The sequence below is a fragment of the Pongo abelii genome, chromosome 15 (assembly GCF_028885655.2).
Source record: "Pongo abelii isolate AG06213 chromosome 15, NHGRI_mPonAbe1-v2.0_pri, whole genome shotgun sequence".
In the NCBI taxonomy this organism is placed as follows: domain Eukaryota; kingdom Metazoa; phylum Chordata; class Mammalia; order Primates; family Hominidae; genus Pongo; species Pongo abelii.
This window is the reverse complement of record NC_072000.2, coordinates 57,413,299-57,435,587: the sequence shown is the minus strand read 5'-3', so window position 1 is coordinate 57,435,587 and position 22,289 is coordinate 57,413,299. Positions and strand designations below refer to the sequence as shown.

The 22,289-nt window shown below is 39.2% G+C and overlaps 1 long non-coding RNA gene across 4 annotated transcripts in view; it reads right to left on the bottom strand.

The window, feature by feature from the left end:
* LOC129049901 (uncharacterized) overlaps positions 1–22,289 on the bottom strand; it is a 261,143-nt gene that overhangs the window by 181,489 nt on the left and 57,365 nt on the right. For all 4 annotated transcript variants that reach the window (XR_010137042.1, XR_008513287.2, XR_008513286.2 and 1 more), the window contains one exon: positions 3,837–3,956. This is a non-coding gene — a long non-coding RNA (uncharacterized LOC129049901). The remainder of the gene's footprint in view (positions 1–3,836; positions 3,957–22,289) is intronic.

Genomic DNA, 22,289 nt, shown 5'->3' with positions numbered 1-22,289 from the left:
GAGCAGTCAGAACATGTACAACACTTATTAAATTCTCTATCTTATATGGGTACAGTTCATGTTCCCCCAAAATAATTACAATGGTAACATCAAAGATTACCAATCACACTGTTGCAGGAAGTCAGGGACCCCAAATGGAGGGACTGGTTGGAGCCCCAGCAGAGGAACATAAATTGTGATGATTTCATTTTAATATGGACATATATCAGTTCCCAAAATTAACACTTTTATAATTTTTTACACCTGTCTTTACTTCACTCTCTGAACATGAATTGTGAAGATTTCATTTTAATATGGACATTTATAAGTTCCCCAAATTAATACTTTTATAATTTCTTATGCCTGTCTTTAATCTCTTAATCCTGTTATCTTTGTAAGCAGGACCACTATTGTGTTAAACTGTACAAATTGATTGTAAAACATGTGTGTTTGAACAATATGAAATCAGTGCACCTTGAAAAAGAACAGAATGACAATGATTTTCAGGGAACAAGGGAAGACAACCATAAGGTCTGACTGCCTGTGGGGTCAGGCAGAATAGAGCCATATTTTTCTTCTTGCAGAGAGCCTATAAACAGACGTGCAAGTAGCGAAGTTATCGCTGAATTCTTTTCCTAGCAAGGAATATTAATAATTAAGATCCTGGGAAAGGAACGCATTCCTTGGGGGAGGTCTATAAACAGCTGCTCTGGGAGTGTCTGTCTTATGCGGTTGAGATAAGGACTAAAATACACCCTGCTCTCCTGCAGTACCCTCAGGCTTATTAGGGTGGGGAAGAAACCCCACCCTGGTAAATTTGAGGTCAGACTGGTTCTCTGCTCTCCAACCCTGTTTTCTGTTGTTTAAGGTGTTTATCAAGACAATACATGCACCGCTGAACATAGACCCTTATCAGGAGTTTTTGATTTTGCCCTTTGCCTTGTGATCTTTGCTTTGCCCTTTGCCTTGTGATCTTTATTGGCCTCAGAAGCATGTGATCTTTGTTCTCCTTTTTGCCCTTTGACGCATGTGATCTTTGTGACCTACTCCTTGTTCATACACCCCCTCCCCTTTTAAAGTCCTTAATAAAAACCTGCTGGTTTTGCGGCTCAGGTGGGCATCACAGTCCTCCCGATATGTGATGTCACCCCTGGCGGCCCAGCTGTAAAATTCCTCTCTTTGTACTCTTTCTCTTTATGTCTCAGCTGGCCGACGTTTAGGGAAAATAGAAAGACCCTATGTTGAAATATTGGGGGCAGGTTCCCCGATATCACACATCACCATAATAGATGTAACAATAATGAAAAAGTTTGAAATATTGCAAGAATTACTAAAATGTGGCACAGAGACAGGAATTGAGCACAGACTGTTGGAAAAATGATGGTGATACACTTGCTTGACATAGAAGTGCCATAAACCTTCAATTTGTTTAAAAATATATATATATTTGCAAAGAAGAAAGTAAAGTGCAGTAAGACAAGGTATGCCTGTACTTCAAACCCTCCCATAGCTCCAGTTGCTGAACAACAGAATCCAACTCCTTGGCCTGGCATAAAAGGCCATCATCTTCTACCTTTTCAGCTTATCTTTGGTGCTACAGCCACACCCACTGACTTGACCTTCCTCTAATGTGTGTAATCCCCTGCTTGGATTTTCCCTGGAACGACCCCTTCCCTCACCACTATTGGAAGCCCTCAGAGTTTGGACTTCTTATTCTGTATTCTGAGAGCAACTTAACATCATTATCAGAATGTATTACAATTGTCTGTCCATTTAAAATCTCTTCCCACTATATTGCAAGCTCCCAAGTGCTATTTATTTATTAACCTCTAATAGCACTCTGTCATCATATGTTTAACGGAAGAATGGCAGGTGGGAGAGAGAAACTGGATAGTTTGGAACTGGAAAGGAATTTGTACTTTGTATTTTCTAATAAGCAAATGGTGTTATGTAAAATACTAGTCCCTGACACAGATTAGGCATGGAAGGTTTAACTGGAGTAGAACCATAGGAACCAAGTGGTGCAGGACTTAGATCCCATCATAGTTACTGAAGAAAAATTTGGGGAATGAGACGAAGCCTACCCTGACAGGCTAACCAGGGTACCCAAAATGATAATAGACAACTGATTTCCTTAAGAAAGAAGTCTGTGAGGGGTTGAATTCTCAGCAAGATCTAACAGCATGGCCTGTCAGGTAGATAGTACACAGCAGGGTCCTGAAATAAGCCACATTTTGAGATTTTGATAGAAGGTAATCAGCATCGGCCAGGCAGAATGGCTGACACCTATAATCCCAACATTTTGGGAGGCAGAGGCAGGCAGATCACTTGAGGCCAGGAGTTCGAGATCAGCCTGGCCAACATAGCAAAACCCCGTCTCTACTAAAAAGACAAAAACTTGTCTGGGCATGGTGATCCATGCCTATAATCCCACCTAGTTGGGAGGCTGGGGCATGAGAATCGCTTGAACCCAGGAGGTGGAGGTTGCAGTGAGCTGAGATCACGCCACTGCACTCCAGCCTGGGCAACAGAATGAGACTCCGTCTCAAAAAAAAAAAAAAAAAAAAAGGTAATTATCATCACAGAAGGCTTTGAACAGGAAATAGTGTAGTGCCCAATCCTGGGGAGGAATTGGTAAGGCAGGCCTGGTGGGACTAGGATTCTCAACAGGTGATCAGGAATGGGAATCAGGCACAGGGAAACAAGGTGGATTTTATTTTATTATCGAGGCTAAGGGGGAGCCTGGAGTAAGGGATGCAACTGAACTGAGAGCAAAGTCAAAGTCAGAGCCCCAGCAATATTGAAGCTAAGTTATAAGCATCTTGCTAGGGCCCCTGGAAATCCCAACAAGGACAGGATTGCTCCAGCATCTAAGGCAGAGCAGAGTTGATGCTAAGAAGTTCTCTGAGCAGGAGGAGCAGACTTGTGGTCAGGCACTAGGGCAAGCCATGGCTATATCCATAGGATACTACATTTAGGAAATGTGAACATCCTGTTTTTTTTGTTTGTTTGTTTTTTTTTTTTTTTGAGACAGAGTCTTTCTCTGTCGCCCAGGCTGGAGTGCAGTGTCACTATCTCGGCTCACTGCAAGCTCCGCCTCCTGGGTTCAGCCATTCTCCTGCCTCAGCATCCTGAGTAGCTAGGACTACAGGCAAGCACCACCACGCCTGGCTAATTTTTGTACTTTTAGTAGAGATGGGGTTTCACCATGTTAGCCAGGATGGTCTCGATCTCCTGGCCTTGTGATCCGCCCACCTCAGCCTCTCAAAGTGCTGGAATTACAGGCATGAGCCACCGTGCCTGGCCAGAAATGTGAACATCCTTTTATGAGTGCAGGCCCAATTTTTTTACTTATGGTAAGAAACTTATCTGTTGGCACTTTTTCTAATAACACCTTATGTATTCCAAGGAAACAGAGGTTTTCCTCCTTCACAGTACAGCCAATTAAGAGAACTAAAAACAGGTTTAAAAATGTTGGGCTTGTTTACCTCTTAATTAAAAAACTGAGAAATACAATTCTGGCAAAACAGTCATTATTGCTGGATTCCTTCAAGAAGCTGAAAATCAAAAGCTTTCAGAGCAGAATGTGAGCACTCTGCACCCAATCATTTTGTGCTCCAGGTTTAGGCAGTGGTGACTCAGGTCAATGTAGGGGACCAAGGAAGGTCATCTGGAGGTCAGGGAGGCAAGCTAAGGGGGTTCCACTTTACATGTTGAGGCTCAGGTCAGATTTTTTTTAAAAAAAACAGAAGGAGTTTTGAGGCTAAGTCTTTAAATGACCCATTACACATTTCTTCTTTTACAGATGCATAATAAATTGAGGCACATAGAAGTTACATAAAATTCCAAAATCATACCTCTAGTTGGTAGCAAAGATTTGATGACACAAAGGGAGATCAGTCAAAAACTATTCAGACATTCTCTAGGAGCTTTTGGTCTATGAGTGGAAAATCAATGTTCCATGTTCCAATATCCACCTGCAGAAAATCCAGAGTGGTATATAAGTATTAAACAAAGACATGACTGGATAGGTATATACATCCATACAGACTAACATCAATATTTTCAGCTTCATATATTGAAAAAAGTCTCAAAAACAATGTGATAATTTATAATATATAATTTATAAAATTTAGAAGTTGCTTTAGCTAAGCAGACCAGTGAGGGTACAGTCCAGAAAACAAAAGCCATTCTGTATCTTTGAAACAAAAGTGTATTTGGTACAGAGAATTGGTTTCATAGATTATTTTAAAAAGAGAGAGAAAAAAAGCTGAGAATCCTAACAAATAGTGCAACTTCCCCCAGATGAGCAATTGCAAGAAGGCATGGCCACTCTTTGGGCTGGAGGTTAAGCAGGAGAGTTGGTGTCCCTACAGCTAGGCCAGGAAGGGAGTTTCCAGCAAGGGGCCAGGCCTGTAGAGGAAGAAGCCATCTAGTGGGGCCTGAAGTCTTGGAAAAGACTCAGTCTCAACTCTATCCTCAAGAATCATAAAAAAAGTAAGAGAAAGTCAACTTAAATTAGGAAATGACTCTTCTCCGACTCCACCCTATCTCTCCCTTTCTGTGTTTTGATTGCAATTCGATTCATCTTCACCCCCCAGGTACCTCTCCAAAGGAAGGAAGCCATCCAATGATGCTGATCTGAGTCAATTGCTCTTATCCTTTGGGGTTAGGAATAGCTGCATGAGGAGTGAGCCATCACATGACAAAGTAACCCAGAGGAGTGTGGTTCCTGAGCATAATGAAAACGCCAAGGTTAAAGATGATGACTAACTGCAGTTAAATCACCTTCCAAGTTCTACTTTGCTTAATTAATCCTTTCTTCACTCTCTGGCATATAATGAATTCTTAAGGGAACATTTTAAACTTACACAGTCACCTCCCCCATTCAAGCCAGCAAAAGTATGATCCAGAAAGATAGGAAACAGAAAAATCGATTCTATTTACCAGTGACATGTTTTTGGAAACCCACTATTCTTCATATCTATTCCTTAGGGGATGGGGGGATACCAGAAAGAGTCTCTGCCCTTCTGTTAACCATCTGGGGGGAATATGCAACAAGGGAGCATGAATTCCCACTTTCAAGGTCACCCTGACATGTGGAGGTTTTCCAACATTTTGGAACCTGACTCATTCCAGCACATTGCTTTGTTGTGGCATCAGCTGTCAGTGGGCTGGATGACAGGAGCAACCAAGACTGAGTATACATAGCCTGAGTCCCTAAATTAAGAGGCTTCTATGTGCTATCTCATTTAATTTTTAGAATAATCATATGAAGACAGAACTTTTGTCTCCTTATGAGAAAGAGATGGCTTAGGAAGCCCTAACATGTAGAATTTGAATTCTCCTTCCTTCCAGTTTGCACATGGACACACAGGCCACCCCTAATCCATCCCTCTCCCCTCATTCATTCATTCATCCATTCTTTCACTTAATAAACAGTTATTGGCTGGGCATGGTGGCTCACACCTTTAATCCCAGCCAAGGCTGGAGGATTGCTTGAGCACAGGAGTTTGAGACCAGCCTGGGTAACATAGCAACACCTCATGTCTACTAAAAATATTTTTAAAATTAGGCAGGCATGATGACATGTGCTTGTAGTCCCAGCTGCTTGGGAAGCTGAGGCAGGAGGATTGCTTGAGCCCAGGAGTTAGAGGTTGCAGTGAGTTATGATCACACCACTGCACTCCAGCCTGGGCAACAGAGCAAAATCCTGTCTAAAAAAAAAAAAAAAACCAAAAAACAAACAAAAAAAGGACTATTGATCACCTACTATGTGCCAGGCACTAGGGATATAGCAGAGAATAAAAAAAGAAAAAATTCCCACTCTCATGGAGTTTATATTATAGTCTAGGATGATAGCCAAAAAAAAAAAAAAATCAAAATATGTAGTTTATCCAATGATACTATGGGGTTATGAAAAAAACAACAATAATATAAGGAAAGGCCATGTATTTTCCTAGATTGAGAACACTGACATTTTTTAAGAGGTCAAGGAAAGCTTTTTTGTAAAGATGAACTATTGAGGAAAGCTCTAAAGTAGGTGAGAGTGGGAGCCATACAAATATCTTAGGAAAGAGCATTCCAGCCAGAAGGAACAGCAAGTGCAGAGGCCCTCGGGTTGGAACACGCCTTGTAACGTGCTCCACAAACAGGGAAAGGGCCTGTGGTAGCTGAAGTGGAGTGAGGGTAAGAAAGAAATAGTGGGAGATGCGCTCAGAAATGTGAGAGAAATGAGATTTCGTAGGGCCTTCTGGGCTTTTCTAAGAACCCTGGCATTTACTCTGAGTAAGATGGGGAAACCAGTAGAGCACAGACATGCTCTGATTTGCTTTTTAAAAAGGATTGCTCTGTCTGTTGGATGGAAAAAGGAATGGAGGGGTACAAGTGCAAAAGCAAGGAAATCAATTGCAATAATCCAGAGGAGAGATGGAGTTGGAGGCGATAAAAGGTCAGATTCTGCATATATTCGAGACAAATTTTTAAGATCCTCCAGAGTACAAATGTATGGCCATTCATTCTCTTTCCCTGAGTCTTTAGGGTAAATCTGCGATGTTCGTAAATCCAAGATCCAGGAACTTGGAGCAGTGAGGAGCTCAGTTACCAAAGCTTGGACTTGGTTAGTGTCTTTCACTGATTTTAAAGAAACTGAAGCAGGGAGTAACTTTAATGAAAAGGAAAGGATATAAGTGGTTAATATTGGTCAGGATAAGGAACTGCAGCATCAATATCAATATACTGAGTTCCTAATATGTTTTTTGTTGTTTTTATTTGTTTGTTTGAGATGGAGTTTCACTCTGTCACCCAGGCAGGAGTGCAATGGTGCGGTCTTGGCTCACTGCAACCTCTGCCTCCCATGTTCAAGTGATTCTCCTGCCTCAGCCTCCCAAGTAGGAGTACAAGTGGGATTACAGGTGCCCGCCATTTAATGTGTTAAGTCCCTATATTTAAAAGGTTTCTGTCTACTATCTCATTTAATCCTTAAAACAATCATCTAAAGACAGAACTTATTTTATGGGGAAGCAACAGCTCAGGAAGGCTTAGTAACTCGGTCTGAGTCACATGATTAATACAAGGCTAAGCTGAAACTTAAGTCTGGCTCACTTCTCTCTAAAGTCTGTGGCATTTCCTCTACACTACAATTATTCATTCACTCAATGAATGTTTATTAAATCCCTCGTGCAGCTGCATAAGACACAGACATGAGCTAGATAGGACACCTGCCCTCAATAAACTTTTAACTGTAAATGTGGCACTTATGCTTAGAAAAGAAGCTGTTTCTGGAAAATATAGTTTTCTTTCTTTCATTCATTGAACAAATATTTATTGAGTGCCTACTAAGTCCTGGCATAAAAGTCTTTCTCTCCCAAAGCTTACATTGTGGTAGGGGGATCCAGACGACAAACAAAAATGTAAAACCCCTCAGGCAGGGATGTATACTATAGAGAGAAATGAAGTCAGGCTGCAGAGCTCTCATTCTATATGGATTGGTCAGGGATGCTTCCTCTGCTAGGATCATGTGTAAGGAAGGACCTAAAAAAAATTGATGGGTGTGGCATGCAAATATCTCAGTAGAGAGCCTTCCTGCCAGAAGGAAGAGCTACTGTAAAAGCCCTGGGTACTCCAGGAAGAGCAAGAAAGCAACATGGCAGGAGTGGCAGGAGCAAGGGAGACAGGGATAGGAGACGAGGTCAGAAAGGTGGTAGTGGATGGCCCAGCAAAGAGATCAACTAGGAGGCTATTGCCATAATTCAGGAGAAAAATTATGAGAACTTAGACCATGTTAGAAGGAGTGGCCATAGTGAGGAGTAAAAAGATTTGGGTTACATTTTCAAAGTTGGGGATTTGCTGACAGATTTTATATGGACTGTAAGAGAAAAAAATTTGACCTCAGCTACAGGAAGCACAGAGTTGTGTATTTGGAGTTGGGGAAGACTATAGGAAAAACCAATTTCGGAGGGAATCAAGATAAATTAAGTTTTAGGTGTAGGATGGGGGTTGATGCGTTAGTCTGGAGTGTAAGGGAGAGGAGCAGGCTGAAGATATAAGTGTAAGTGTATACCTGGTATTTACATCTCTGAGTCCAGATAAAATCACCTAGGGAGCAAGCACAGCTAGAGAACAGAAGACATCTGAGCCTGGGGACTCTCTAACCTTGAGATGAAAAGGAGGCAGCAGAAAAATCCTAACCCCTTACCTACTAAGTCAGAATCTTGGAAGTTTGAGTTTAGATATCTATATTTTTAACAAGCTCCCCCAGCTACGGTAATGCACAGTTGAGCTTGGGAACAACTGAAAAACTGAGACCTGCACTCAATGGTACACCTTCTTGTCATAATTGAGTAAAATACTTTTAATTGTTTGTGTTACTAATTTTAGGTAATCTAGTAAAGTGCTTGTGAGATGGGAATTATGAATAGACAGCCAGGGAAGGAGGAAATGTCTGATGCTATAGCTTATGCTTCCAACCAAAAGATATGATGTTTTCTATACTCTAGATCACTTCATTCAATTCCAAAAAATTGGCTGTCCCAAATTTCCATTCCTATATGCTCTCAGATGTGTTCCTAGTTTTTGAATAGAGAAAGGTGGGGAGATGTTTTTAAGCATATTGGTTGGGTTTTCTTAATTCATTGTTTCATCACATGAGATAGCCAAAGAAATCTTAGCTTGCTTCTGTGTGCCTATTAAACAAGGGAGCAGATGACAAAAAGATTGATGCTAACCAATTTTTCATGAGGGTTAGAGTTATCCAGGAAAGTGTCAATAGTAGATACCCTAAAAAGGGATTCTGATAGATAGATATGTATCACTGAGTTTCACAAAGCCATGAATCTGAATGTGAGATCAACAAAAGGGAGAGTAAGAGCCAAAAGCCAGTGCAAGCAAAATGGCCCCAAGAGAGTCACTGCAGCTGACTACACATTTATATACAGTATATACTGCTTGTCACAGCAATAGCCACATACACAAGGATTGAAATTTTAAGTGGATGATAAATACCAATACAAGACAAACTAATCAAGAGGAGTGGAGCTGATTAAGGCTGCAGTGTTTAGCACTGCCAAAAGATAAAATGATCAGAAAGCTCAAACTGAGGATTCAGGGAGGAAAAATGGCTGCATTTGCTGAAAGGTTCAATAAACGTTTGGAGAATCAAATCCCTATAGAACCTCATATACATAACTTGGGATGAAGTTATACTTGATCTCTTGATCTGTTTACTGGCAGCATGGGAATTACCCGGAAACTTATTAGAAATACAGAATCTCAGGCCAATCCCTGACCTCCTAAATCAGTATCAGCTTGTTAATAAAGATCCCAGGGGATTTGTGTGCACACTAAAATTTGAGAAACTCTGATGAAGGAGTCTGTTGCCTTTAAAATTATCACTGACAAGGAGGGTGGAAGGAAAGGAAGTAGTGGCTGGCTCAGCACTAGACTGTGATGAAGAATGGACAGATACCTAAACTTGTCTACAGAGTTCAATAAAAAATCCAGGAAGCTCCTCAGTTTGTTAAGTGAAAGAAGATTGAAGAAGGAGAAATTTGGAGAGAAGGTCTGAGCCCTCAATCAAGTGCAATCCCAGACTAGTTACTTGGGCTCCAACTGTTCCCATAGCAAGGCACAGATATGGAAGCATAAACTCTGATTTGGGGACATTCTGTGTGAGCTAACAAGGCACCAAGACAAGAATCAAGGTGGTTTGGGTAGACACAGCAGTCACTAAGAGGAGCAGGCACTCACCCTTCAGAAAGTCCTTTCCATTCAGAAAGGAATGGAAATTATGGTCAAATAGCGACAATTCAATTTTGGTAAGTGGAATTTCCAGATGCACGGAAAATATGAACTTTAGAGGACTTCACAAACATTAACATTTCTGCAAAGGCTTCAGTGGCCATGAATCACACTTGCTTGCATAGCACTGAATTCTAACCACCTCCTATACAGTGAACCTTAACCCCACAGGCCTAACCAAGTCCATCAGGAACAGAATCCGAGAACTATGTGTTCTAAAACAAACCAACACACGTGCTCTTGCCATTCTGAAAGTGTTTTCTGGAGAGCCCTCTTCCTTCTATACCACAGTGTTGAGCAAGGAGAGGAAAAAGTCATATCATTATCCCATATATTCTTTTCATCCAGCCACAATTACAGGGGGGCTTGCAGCATGTTATGCAAGCCTGTCATCAAGGCTGAAGCTAAAAAATTTGAATTACACAACAGTAAGATAGGCCTGTGCATCCTCTCAAGCAAGGAAATTCAACCTCAAACCAACTTACTTAAGGCACTTCTGCCATCCATGCCAACTGCCAGTTACCCTGAAGAGTTCAAACACACAACGGTACTGATGTCTTGCAAACGGACCAGAAAAAATATATATTCTTAAAGCATTTAATAGTATTACCTTCAAGTCAGGTGCTATGCTAAGTGCATTCCATGCATTTTCACATTTTCTCTTCAAATGTAGGAGCTTCAAAAGTTGTGATTAGCTGTATTATCACCATTGTATAGATATGGGAACCAACACTCAAAAAGGTTCAATAACTTGTCCAAGGCCACATGGTAAGTATAAAAGCAGGATTCAAACTCAGGCCACTTGACTCTAATGCCTCATAGTTCACTACCAAAGGGCTCAACTTCCCATTATCATCTGCCCGGTCTCCCAACATTAATTGTAATGGAATAGAATTTACGAGACAGACACATTTACCATCTGCTTGAAGAGAACTTACTTGCCTGTAAAAGTGCCCACTTGCAAAGGAATACCATAGAATACTTATTTATGGTATCTACTAAGCATGGGAAATAACTCTAACTGAAGTGAAAAATTTATGCAGAAGTAGAGCCATCTGCCTTTCCAACACCACTTGGCCAGTAGACTTGGGCTCCCATTGTTCCCATAGCAAGGCACAGATATGGGAGCATAAGCTCTGATTTGGGGGACGTTTCCGCATGAGCTAACAAGGCACAAGAGAAGAATCAAGGTGGTTTGGGTAGCCACAGCAGTCACTGAAAGGAGCAGGCACTCACCCTTCAGAAAGCCTCTTTAATTCTAAAAGAGATTTCTACCACAGTTACCACCTTCTAGAAAAGGGTCAAGGGGAGTCCACTTTCTTCCCTAGAGGTGGGTGGTTAGCAGCCAACCCTGACGCAAGCCTCCAGGAGCACTCCATGGGGCAGTGGCAGACTTACATGTCAGCAGGAAGCAAGCTTGCCACCCAGACACTAAAATATTATTGGAGCAGGCTAGACCTTGGCATCTGGCTGGTCCAGCTGCCAACACACCTTGCCAGTAACTGCAGGTGCTGGCTGCTGCTCTGGCACTGTCTGAGGAACAGGAGAGTGCAACAAAATACTACACAGACAAATTTTCAGCTTAGGGGCAGTGATTCTATCAATGTGCCAATGTGCCTTATCATTGTGTTGCTATATAGAAGTCGGGTTATGATGTTACTGTGAGCCTATCTTAAGCATGGACACATAATCAGGGTTAGGAGGAGGTCTTTCTCATAATATTATCGTTCTCAGTCAAGAGAACTTCATCATTGAGAACACACACACTTGCCAAATAAATATATTTAAACACCAGCGGAAAATTTTTCTGAGTTTGAGGAGGTTATATATAAAGGATCACAGTGGGGAAGAGAAAACATTAATTTATTATGGAAAGAAAGGATGACATCTTCAAACACCCAGTTGAAACAGCATCTCCTTCCTGGCTGGGAATTTGTGGTGTTACGTGTGTGTCGTGGAGGAGGTGATTGGGGGAGGCCGGCAGATGGCAGAAGTCTAAATAGAGCATAGTGTGGGTTGTTGGGCTCTCCAGGATGAAGAAACCTTACTGGAAAACTAGTTTTAAAAGAACAGAGTGTTTGTAAGCAGGGTTCCTATATGACGCCAGTGAAAGGAAAGAAGATGGAAAACGTCTTCCAATTCCAAAAGCTGAAAAAGAAGATAAAGACCAAGTTTCACGTAAGAAAACGTCCTCTCATAGAAAAACAGCTATTTGTCACTGCTTCCAAGAAGTCATCTGTTTGATCCAGAAGGTTTCTGGCCTCCACTATGCCACTTGGAACCTCAAGTGTAGTCTCCCGATCTCTTGTAACCTGAGATTCTCCATCTACACACAGAAGCTAATAATGCCTCCAGGCCCAGCACTGTCCACACCTGCAACATGCCTGCCAGGAGGTGCCTAACCTCTCCAAAGCATAATTAGTCACCCTTCCCCAAGAAAATAAATACCAAGGAGGCGTTAGAAAATGATGTCATTACATTTAATTCACCAGTACTGGCTGCACTGGACATGCCCAGTACTGTGTGCTAACCAGCTAACCAGGATCAGAAAGGTGCTAAGGATTAATTTGTCCATTCCACAGCCACTTAGTAAGCACTTAGTCAAAGTAGAACATTGGATTAGGTCCAGAGAAGGGTACCTGTCCCATGTCCTCAAGATGCTTGCTCCACAGTAGAGAATCTTAAGAAATATACATAAATCACAATGATTTACAGTATTCCGCGAGATGTACCAAATGGTATAAGCTGGATTTGTTCACTGCTTGCCTTATAAAGGCCTTATTCTTCTTAAGGCTGATTTTGCTAGTTAAAAGGCTAAGAAGTTTTCAAGAGTAGTTGGCAGGGTGGTTTAGTAATTAGTTCTGTGTGAATCCTACCATTTAGAAACCAAGAATGAGGCTGGATGTAGGAAATGGGTAAAAGGAGCTCAACCTCTATTAAAAAAAAAAAAAAAAAAAAAAGGCTGTGGACTCTCTTTGCTGAAAATTATCTTCTTTATTCTTGAGCTAGAAGAGTCACCATGGGTTTTGAAGAGTTCTTACACCAATAGCATGATAATACTCAGTTCCAAAAACATTGGGAGGCTTTGTTATTTTTCCTAATACTTCATCTTGTACCTTTACACTAACAAAATTATATTTCAGTTGTATCCTAAAAAAAAAAGTTGAGGTAATATACCAAAGATTCCGAGTTCCTCATGCAAACAAGACCAAGTTCTATCCTGCCGCAATATATCATTAACTTGCCAACATCTGGGCTGGGAGGTTTGTGATGTTTTGAATAAAACTTCAAAGGTCAAGGGTAAGCAAGGACCTAGAATTACTATTGCATCTAAAATTATTTTACAGCCTTCAAAAGAACATGGAAAAAATGATTGCAATTCTCAAAATTATATACTGCCTTTGGGGAAAACACATTTTGGAGTCCTTGGAAGTACACAGGTAATGTAAGAAGAGCCAGGCCATTTTCCACATTATAGTCAGTGCCAGACAGGAGGCATGGAGGCCTGGGCACTGCCTTAGAATCCCAACCTGTTGTCTGAAATTTGCATGTGGGTTTTCATCATTTCCCCCACAAATAGATACCCCTTCTCATTTTTTTCTATTACTTTCTTGGTTCCTAAGCTTGCAGACTTCAGTTGGTTTTTCTTGCTCTTCCTCTTCTCACATTGTTTATTCACTTATTTGACAACTACCTAAATGGCTGCCTATAGCACATTAGGCCCTGTCCTGGGTGTTAGGATTATAATGGCCTCTGCCCTTCCAGAACTGCAGTCCAGTTGGGATTACTAATAAGTAAACAACCAGTTACAATACAGTGGTGTTTCCAAAAGTGTGGGTTTGGTCAAGCTCTACTAAATCAGTCTTTGGCCTGAGTCTGGACGTGTGCATTTAGGAAGCACTGGAGGTTAATTTTGTGCCCACCAAAATTTGAAAAGACATTCAGTATAATAGTTTGTGCTAAAGTAGGATGCTCTTGTGCTGCACTGGGTAATAAAGAGACCCATGGAAGAAAAAATTAACCCTAGTTGAGGGAAGGGAGAAAAAATTAGCCCTAGTTGAGGGAAGGGACAGGAGAGATTTTCTGCTGAGTGATGTCTAAATTGAGATCTCAAGTATACACAGGAATTACCCCCTTTTAGGGGAAAAGGTAGAGGGTAGGTACAAAAAGAAGAAATGTCCCAGGAGAGCCATTTCTTACAAAACCCAGAAGTGGAGAGAGTTCTTCAGGGTGGCTGGAATAAGGGGCAGCAGCAGGGAGACATGGGTGTTTGGGGAGGCAGACAGGAAATAGATTAGGAAGAACCTCATAATGTTATTGTGGAATTTGGACCTTACCTTGACCACAATGAGGAACTGTTGGAGAATTCTTAAGGCCAAGAAGAGAAAATTAAATGAGCAGTATGACTCCCTTTCCCATTACTATGGGTTTGTGCTACCCTTAGAGAGAGCCCATGAGGTTCTGGAACCACCTTTAAGGTAGAGATTTTTTTTCACCATCTGTCCTCAATTTATTCCTCTCTTCTTTCCACTTCTGCAATATTTCTAATCTCTCCTGTCTGGATTATGATAACATCTTTCAAAGTGGCTGCCTGCCTTGTCATTGTGCCCAATCTTGTCTATTGGCTATGCTGTCAAAATGACCTCAGCCATTGATTTCATCATGTCACTCTCCTGCATAAGAATCTTCCTCTTTTTCTACCTGTGACTAAGTTTCTTGTCCTAACACTCAAGGCCTGCCACCATCTTCTTTTCTCATCTCTGTCTCCTTAGCACATAGGGTCTTCATGCTTTTTCAACCCTTCAGGCCCAGCATGGAACCATCAGGTACCTCTTGATAAAAACATTTACTCTTGAGTATTAACTCCCAATTATATCACACGTTCAAGTCTATTAGCTTTAATTATCAAGCAAGCAACCTTATTTTTTATCTAAGGCATATTAGGCATCAGCAAAGGAAGAAGGAAAGATTTTATGAAAGCAAAGCTTCTTTCTGACTTCCCAGTCTCATGTGCAGTCTGACAAAGTTGCCCAGTGAAGCACCATCTGAGGCACAGTAATAGGAAACGACACCTTGTGTTTAGCTTTTGTCCTGCCCTTCCCCATCCTCTCCCCTGCATGATTTTGCATTTTACAATGTCTAGAGGTGGTTGGGTTTTTTTTCTTAATGAACTGTCAGATTTTATGTTTTTCCATTGCCTCTTTGTTTCCTGTTTTACGTTTATATTTTGGGTAGTTACCACAAGGTTTTCTTCATCTCAAACACTAGGACCTTATTTGGATTGTTTCATTGCAATATTGGGGACTGTTATGCTGCTCTACTAAATTCTCTCCAACCTTCTGCCTGGCAGAAAGGAACTCAGTATCTGTTCTTGGTGGGAGTGGCAATGTCCCTTCCCCAGCCTCTGGTCCAGCACCCCAATTTGAGTCCACCCCGCTTTAAGGTTATGCTGGCACCCCTCCTCCCCATCCCAACCACTGGAATGGGTGAGGGGCTTATCCAGTTACCTATTCAGCTATCTAAGACTTCTACCACTTCTCTTGAAAGATTTATAGAAATTGTGTAAGAAATATTTTTTCTTATTTCTGGGTTGAGTTTTCCTTTTCTCAGTTTCAAGTTGGTCGCCTAAGAGTCAATCATAAAATTTATGAGTCATAAATTATGTCTTTTGTGGAATAAGTCACAAGGGAGAGAAAAACAACTGAAAAGAGACAGAGGCAGGAGGAGAGAGGCTGAAAAAAAAATGTGTGAGCTCTTTTAAGATCAAAAGAACAACATTTTCATTTAGCTTTAGTGATGCCCAGCATAATGGAATCCTTTCCTTTTTTAAAAACAGCTTTATTGAAATATAATTCACATATCATGCAATTCATACACTTAAAGTGTACAGTTCAATGGTTTTTAGTCTATTCATAGAGTTATGATATCACAATCTAATTTTAGAACATTTTCATACCCCCAGTCCACTCCCATTCATGGCAACCACTAATCTACTTTTGTCTCTAAACATTTTCATACCCCTACTCCACTCCCATTCATGGCAACCACTAATCTACTTTTGTCTCTATAGATTTGCCTGTTTTGGACATTTTACATAAATGGAATTATACAGTAGGTTTTTTTGTGAATGGCTTCTTTCATTTAGCATAATGTTTTCAAGTTTCACCCATATTGTGGCATGTGTCAATATTCCATTCCTTTTATTGCGAAATAATATTCCATTATATGGATATATCACATTTGCTTATCTATTCATCAGTTGAATAGATTTGGGCTATTATAAGTAATGCTGCTGTGAATATTCATATACAAGTTTTTGTGTTCATATGTTTTTAATTCTCCGTGGTATCCTAGGAGTAGAATCACTGAATCACGTGCTAATTCTGTATTTAACATTTAAGGAATTGCTAACATGTTTTCCATAGCAACTGCACCATTTTACATTCCCACTAGCCTTGTGTGAGGCTTCCAATTTCTCCACATCCTCACCAACAGTTATAATCTGTGTTTTTCATTATAGCCATCCAAGTGGGTTGAAGCAATATCTCATTGTGATTTTAACTTCCATTTCCCTGATGACTAATAGTGTTGAACATCTTTTCATGTCTTTATTGGCCATTTGTAAATCTTTGGAGAAATATATATTCAGATATTTTGCTCATTTTTAATTAGGTTGTCTTTTTTATTATTGAGCTATAATAACGTTTTTCATGTTCTGGATAAAAGTCCCTTATCAAATACATAATTTGCAAATATTTTCTTCCATTCTGTGGGCTGTCTTTTCATTTTCTTAATAGTACTGTTTGCAACACAAAACTTTTTAATCTCACTGAAATCTAACTTATCTATTTTTTCTTTAGTTGCTTATGCTTTTGCTGTCATATTTTCAGCAAAGTAACACAAGAGAAAACCAAACACTGCATGTTCTCACTCATAAGTGGGAGTTGAACAATGGGAACACATGGACACAGGGAGGGGAACATCACACAAGGGGCCTGTCAGGGGTTGGGGGCATGGGGGAGGGATAGCGTAAGGAGAAATACCTAATGTAAATGACAAGTTGATGGGTGCAGCAAACCAACATGGCACATGTATACCAATGTAATAAACCTGCATGTTGCGCACACGTACCCCAGAACTTAAAGTATAATAATAATAATAATAATAATAATAAAAGCTGTTGCTCAACCCAAGTCACAAAGATTTACACCTATGTTTTCTTCCAAGAGCTTCATAGTTTTAGCTCTAAAATTTAGATCCATAACCCATTTTGAGTTAACTTTTGTGTATGCTGTGAGGTACGCATTCAAATTCATTCTTTTGCATGTGGATATACAGATGTCCCAGTACCATTTTGTGAAATTACTATTCTTTCCCCTATCAAATTGTCTTGGCACCTTCTCAAAGATCAATTGACCATAAATGTAAGGGTGTATTTATAGACTCTCAATTATGTTTCATTGATCTATGTGTCTATCCTTACATCAGATCAATTCAAAAGGCATTATACCAGTACTGCACTGTCTTGATTACTGTACTTTGTAGTAAGTTTTGAAATTGGGGAGTGTGAATCCCCCAACTTTGATTGTAGTATTCTTCTTTCTTAAGAGTGTTCGCTATCCTGTGTCCCTTGCATTTCCATATGAATTTTAGAATCAGCTTATTAATTTCTGAAAGAAAAAAAAGCTAGCTGCAATTTTGACATGTATTGAATTGAATCTGTAGGCCAATTTGGGGGATATTGCCATCTTAACAATATTGTCTTCCAATTCATGAATATGAGCTGTCTTTCCATTTACGTAGATCTTCTTAAATGACTTTTAACACGTTTCATGGTTTTCAGTGTACAAATTTTACACTTTTATGATAAATTTAAACCTAAGAATTTTATTCTTTGGATACCATCATAAATGGATTTTTTAATCTCATTTTTAGAATGTTCATTACCACTCTACAAAAATATTCTTAATTTTTGTATATTGATCTTATATCCTGCAATTTTGCTGAACTTATTTCTAATAGGTTTTTAGTTTGTTTTTAGTAACTTCTTTAGAATTTTCTATATACAACACCATTTTCTATATGCAACTATTTCTACTGCAACCAGAAATAGTTTTACCTTTTCCTTTATCATCTGGATAGCTTTTACAGTAGTTCCCCCTTATCTGTAGTTTTACTTTCTACAGTTTCAGTTACCTAAAGTTAAGCAAGGAACAAAAATGTTAAGTGGAAAATTCCAGAAATAAACAATTCATACATTTTAAATTGCACACCATTCTGAGTATCATGATGAAACTGTTCAGAGTCCCACTCTGTCCCACGTGGGACATGAATCATCCTGTTGCCCAGCATATCCACAATGTATACACTACTACCCACTTAGTAGCCTTCTCGGTTATCAGATTGGCTGTTGTGGTATCAAAGTGCTTGTTTTCAAGCAGCCCATATTTTACTTATTAATGGCCCCAAATCACAAGAGTAGTGATGCTGGCAGTTTGGATATGCCAAAGAGAAGCCACAAAGTGCTTCCTTTATGTGGGAAGGTGAACGTTCTTGACTTAATAAAAGAAAGAAAAAAATGTATGTTGAGGTTGCTAAGATCTATGATTAAAAAAAATCTATCCACGTGAAGAAGAAAAAAAATTGTACAAGTTTTGCTGTCACATCTCAAACTGCAAAAGGTATGGCCATAGTGCACAGTAAGTGCTTATTTAAGATTCAAAAGACATTAAATTTGTGAATGAAAGACATGAATGGAAACATGTTTCAATTGACAGCAACTGGGTTCGGTACAATCCATGCTTTCAAGCATCCGCTGGAGGGGTCTTGAGTGTACCCTGGATAAGTGGTGACTACTGTATATCTTTTTCTTGCCTAATTGTCCTAGATAAAACTTTTAGTATAATTTTAAATAGAAGTGATGATCGTGGACATCCTGTTCTGTTCCTGATCTTTGGGAAAGGATTTTTGTTGAGAATTGTTCATCTATATTCGAAAGTAGTCTTCTTGTGATAACTTTGTCTGGTTTAGTTTGTAATGACCGTCTAATAGGATGAGTTAGAAAATGCTCCCTTCTCTTCTATTTTTTGAAAGAATTTGTGAAGAATTGGTGCTAACTCTTCTTTAAATGTTTGTTAGAATTCACCAGTGAAGCCATCTGGTCCTAGGCTTTTCTTTGTGTGAAGTTTTTTTATTACTAATTCAATCTCTTTACTTCTTACAGGTTTGTTCAAATTTCTATTTCTTCTTGAGGCAGTTTCAAAAACTGTTGTCTTTCAGAGAATTTGTCCATTTCATTTAAATAATCTAATTGGTTGGCCTATGGTTGTTTACAGTATTTCTCTATTATTCTCCTTACTTCTGCAGTGTCAGTAATGATTCCCCTCTTTCATTCCTGATATTAGTAACTTGAGTCTTCAGGTTTTTTTTTTTTTTTTCCTGGCCGATCTATTTAAAGGCTTATCAATGTTGTGGATCATTTTAAATATCCAACTTTTGATTTTATTGCTTTTTCTATTGTTTTTCTATTCTCTCTTTTACATATTTCCACTCGAGTCTTTATTTCTTTCCTTCTGCTTACTTTAGGTTTACTTTGCTCTTTCTCATTCTGGTTTCTTAAGGGACAAGTTAGGTTATTAGCTTGAGATTTGTATCATTTTAAAAGCATTTATAGGTATAAGTTTTCCCTGAACACTGTGTTGCTGTACCCTGTAAGTTTTGGTATGTTGTATTTTCATTTGCATTTATCTTAAAGTATTATGTAATTTCCCTTGAGATTTCTTTGACTCATTGATTACTTGGGACTATGTTTAGTTTCCATATATTTGTGAATTTTCCAAGTTTAATTCTGTTATTAAATTCTAATTAATTTAATTCCATTGGAGTCCTTTCATTTCTAAGTATCCAATCAAAACTAACCTTGTTGCAATTCCACTCTAAAAGTAAGAACTAACAACTAAAGCCTGTACCAAATAAGCCTGTATCCAAATTGAACAAAGCAATTTAAGGAATGAACTCTGCAAAGGAGGAAAAATGTAATCAACATCCTGGTGACTTTTTTTTTTTCAGTGAATCTCACCCTTATTACTTATTTTTAAATCAGAAATAGATATAAAAATACCTTCAAGATTTTCACAGGGAACATTTAATTTATGGAACTTACAAATACAAGCAGGAACAAAGAAATCAGATTTTTTAGAAAGAGAAATGGTGGAATGGGGGAGGACTAAAAAATATGAGTGGTTTATTCAATCTAGTTTTAAGTGATTTCAAATAACAAGACTGTACCACTTCCCTTGGCAGATTTATGGAACTTGGGTAGAAATATTTTCCTGACATTCAGGCTGAGTTTTCCTTTTCTCAATTTCATCGTGTCAGGCATAGCCGTGCCTCTGTGCACCACCCCAAATAGTTCCTCTCTTTATTTAGTTTGAGTTTCAGCCCCTCAAGGACCTGCAGGTGGCTATTATATCTCCGTTTTTTCATTCTTCATCCAAGTCAAACATATTTAGGCCTCTTAATCTGTCCTCTAAAGCCAGCTATTATACTTTTGCATTTCTGTTCTTTGAATTTGGTCCAGCACATACATTCATTCTTTCTAATTCATGAAGACCCCAAATTGTGTATGAGTCACTAGGGCTCGCTCTTGTTGTCACATAAGCTACTGTCTACCTCTGCACCCCTGGCATTTTACTTGGGGTGTGAAGCCCAAAATAGTACTTAAAATTAAAAAAGAAAAATAAAGACATTTACTTTCCTTTACCAACCACAGGTGGTTTTCAGTCTCACTGCTTTCCAAGTACTGAACCACTGTCCTGTTGGATGTCTGTCATTTGGATTATTTTTTCCCTCTCTCAGTCGGCAGAAATAACCAAGTTCTTTCTCTGGCTCTCTCAACATTTGCAACAGTTCATCTGGTCTGGTGCAACCATTCACAGCTAAGGTCTGCCAAGTTTACAAGTGCACAAGTTTTTTCAGAGTCCTGCTAGTGTATCCTAACTATTTCTGAAACCCTCGGCTAATCTTTACCTTTACATGCCTCCCAATGGCTCTGCAGATTTCCAAGCAAAACCTAAGTCTGATTCTTTTGTATGTTTTCTCAAACCCAGCTAAAAGTATAAGATATTCTTTATCTAATCTTTAGAACAGTATTCTCTATAAGGTTCAGTAGCTCTTAGTACTCTATTACTACTTAGTGCTATATTAGTACTTAGCTCAGTAGCTCTTAATATTAGTACTTACACAAGATACAAGATTCCCACATTCACCCTCTCAATGCTATTAATGACTGAGCATTTTGCATTTGTTTCTACCCACTAACTTTTCTGCATGAGGTATACTGATATCTCATTCATTTGAATTCCACTAATTAAGAATGTAATGTTGCCTGGGCTGAAGTTCATCTTTGCTCCATGGATGAAGATTCAAATAAATACTATGTGGGCAGGGGCGGTACATTTGGCATATATAAAGGAATAATGCTGCCTGAGAACAAATACATGCTTTATTGGATATTTTGTCCATCAAAGTGTTTTCTACATTTATTTATCAAAGCAGGCTTGGTAGCATCTCTCCTTGAAAGAATGTGTTTAAAAATTAATTCAAATTGCATGTGGAATAGAGAAGACTACATTGCTTTTCATATGGGAATTCAGATTTTTGCTACTTCCAACAGCACTGGAAAAACTAAGTGTGTCATTCATTTAGGTTCCATCCACAGACGCAAAGCCAAGATTCCAAAATGGAATCCATCTCCTATAAAAATGGTTTGCTTTCATTTAACATTTTACCTTCAACAGTCACTCCTTTGCTCAAAAATAACTCTAGAAATTTTATCATGTGACCTATTTCAGATAATGTATTTGTTAGATTGTGAGCTCACAAGAGCAGCAATTGGGTGCACAATGCATTTCATATAGTACGGCCTGAAGAAATGTAAATTAATGTACAGACAAGATTTGAATGCTTAAGACAAAGGAGTAAATAATAGTAAAAATATCAGGCATTCTGGGTGACCCTTTGAAATGGATAGGATCTTTATTTTTCTTTTTTTATACCAGGAAGAGTTTTTATGTGTTCTCTCAACAGGTCGTGTATCACAAAGTGGTGTGCAGGATTAAATGGAGCCAGACATTGGCTCGGATAACTGGACCTAGACAATAAACATTCCCTGGCAAAAAGAGACAAAGTAGAACCAGCAGCAAGATTAGACATTAAACCTAATGAGTCTAGGACAATTGAATCTAGGCATGCTTAGGTGAGATAAATGACAAACCCAGATATACAATTAATATCCTAGAACTGGAAGGGACCTTATTGAGTACTTTGCTCAATCTGTTTATTTTTCAGATCCAGAAATTGAGACCAGGAGAGATTAAGGGACTTTCTCAGGAACATAAAACAAGTGCTAGAGCCAAGACTAAAATACACTTCTCCTGCCCCCCAATCCCTTGTTCCTCCAGCTGTGTCCCAGGTTCATTATTTATATTGCCAGTTGAATTGATGATCTTCCA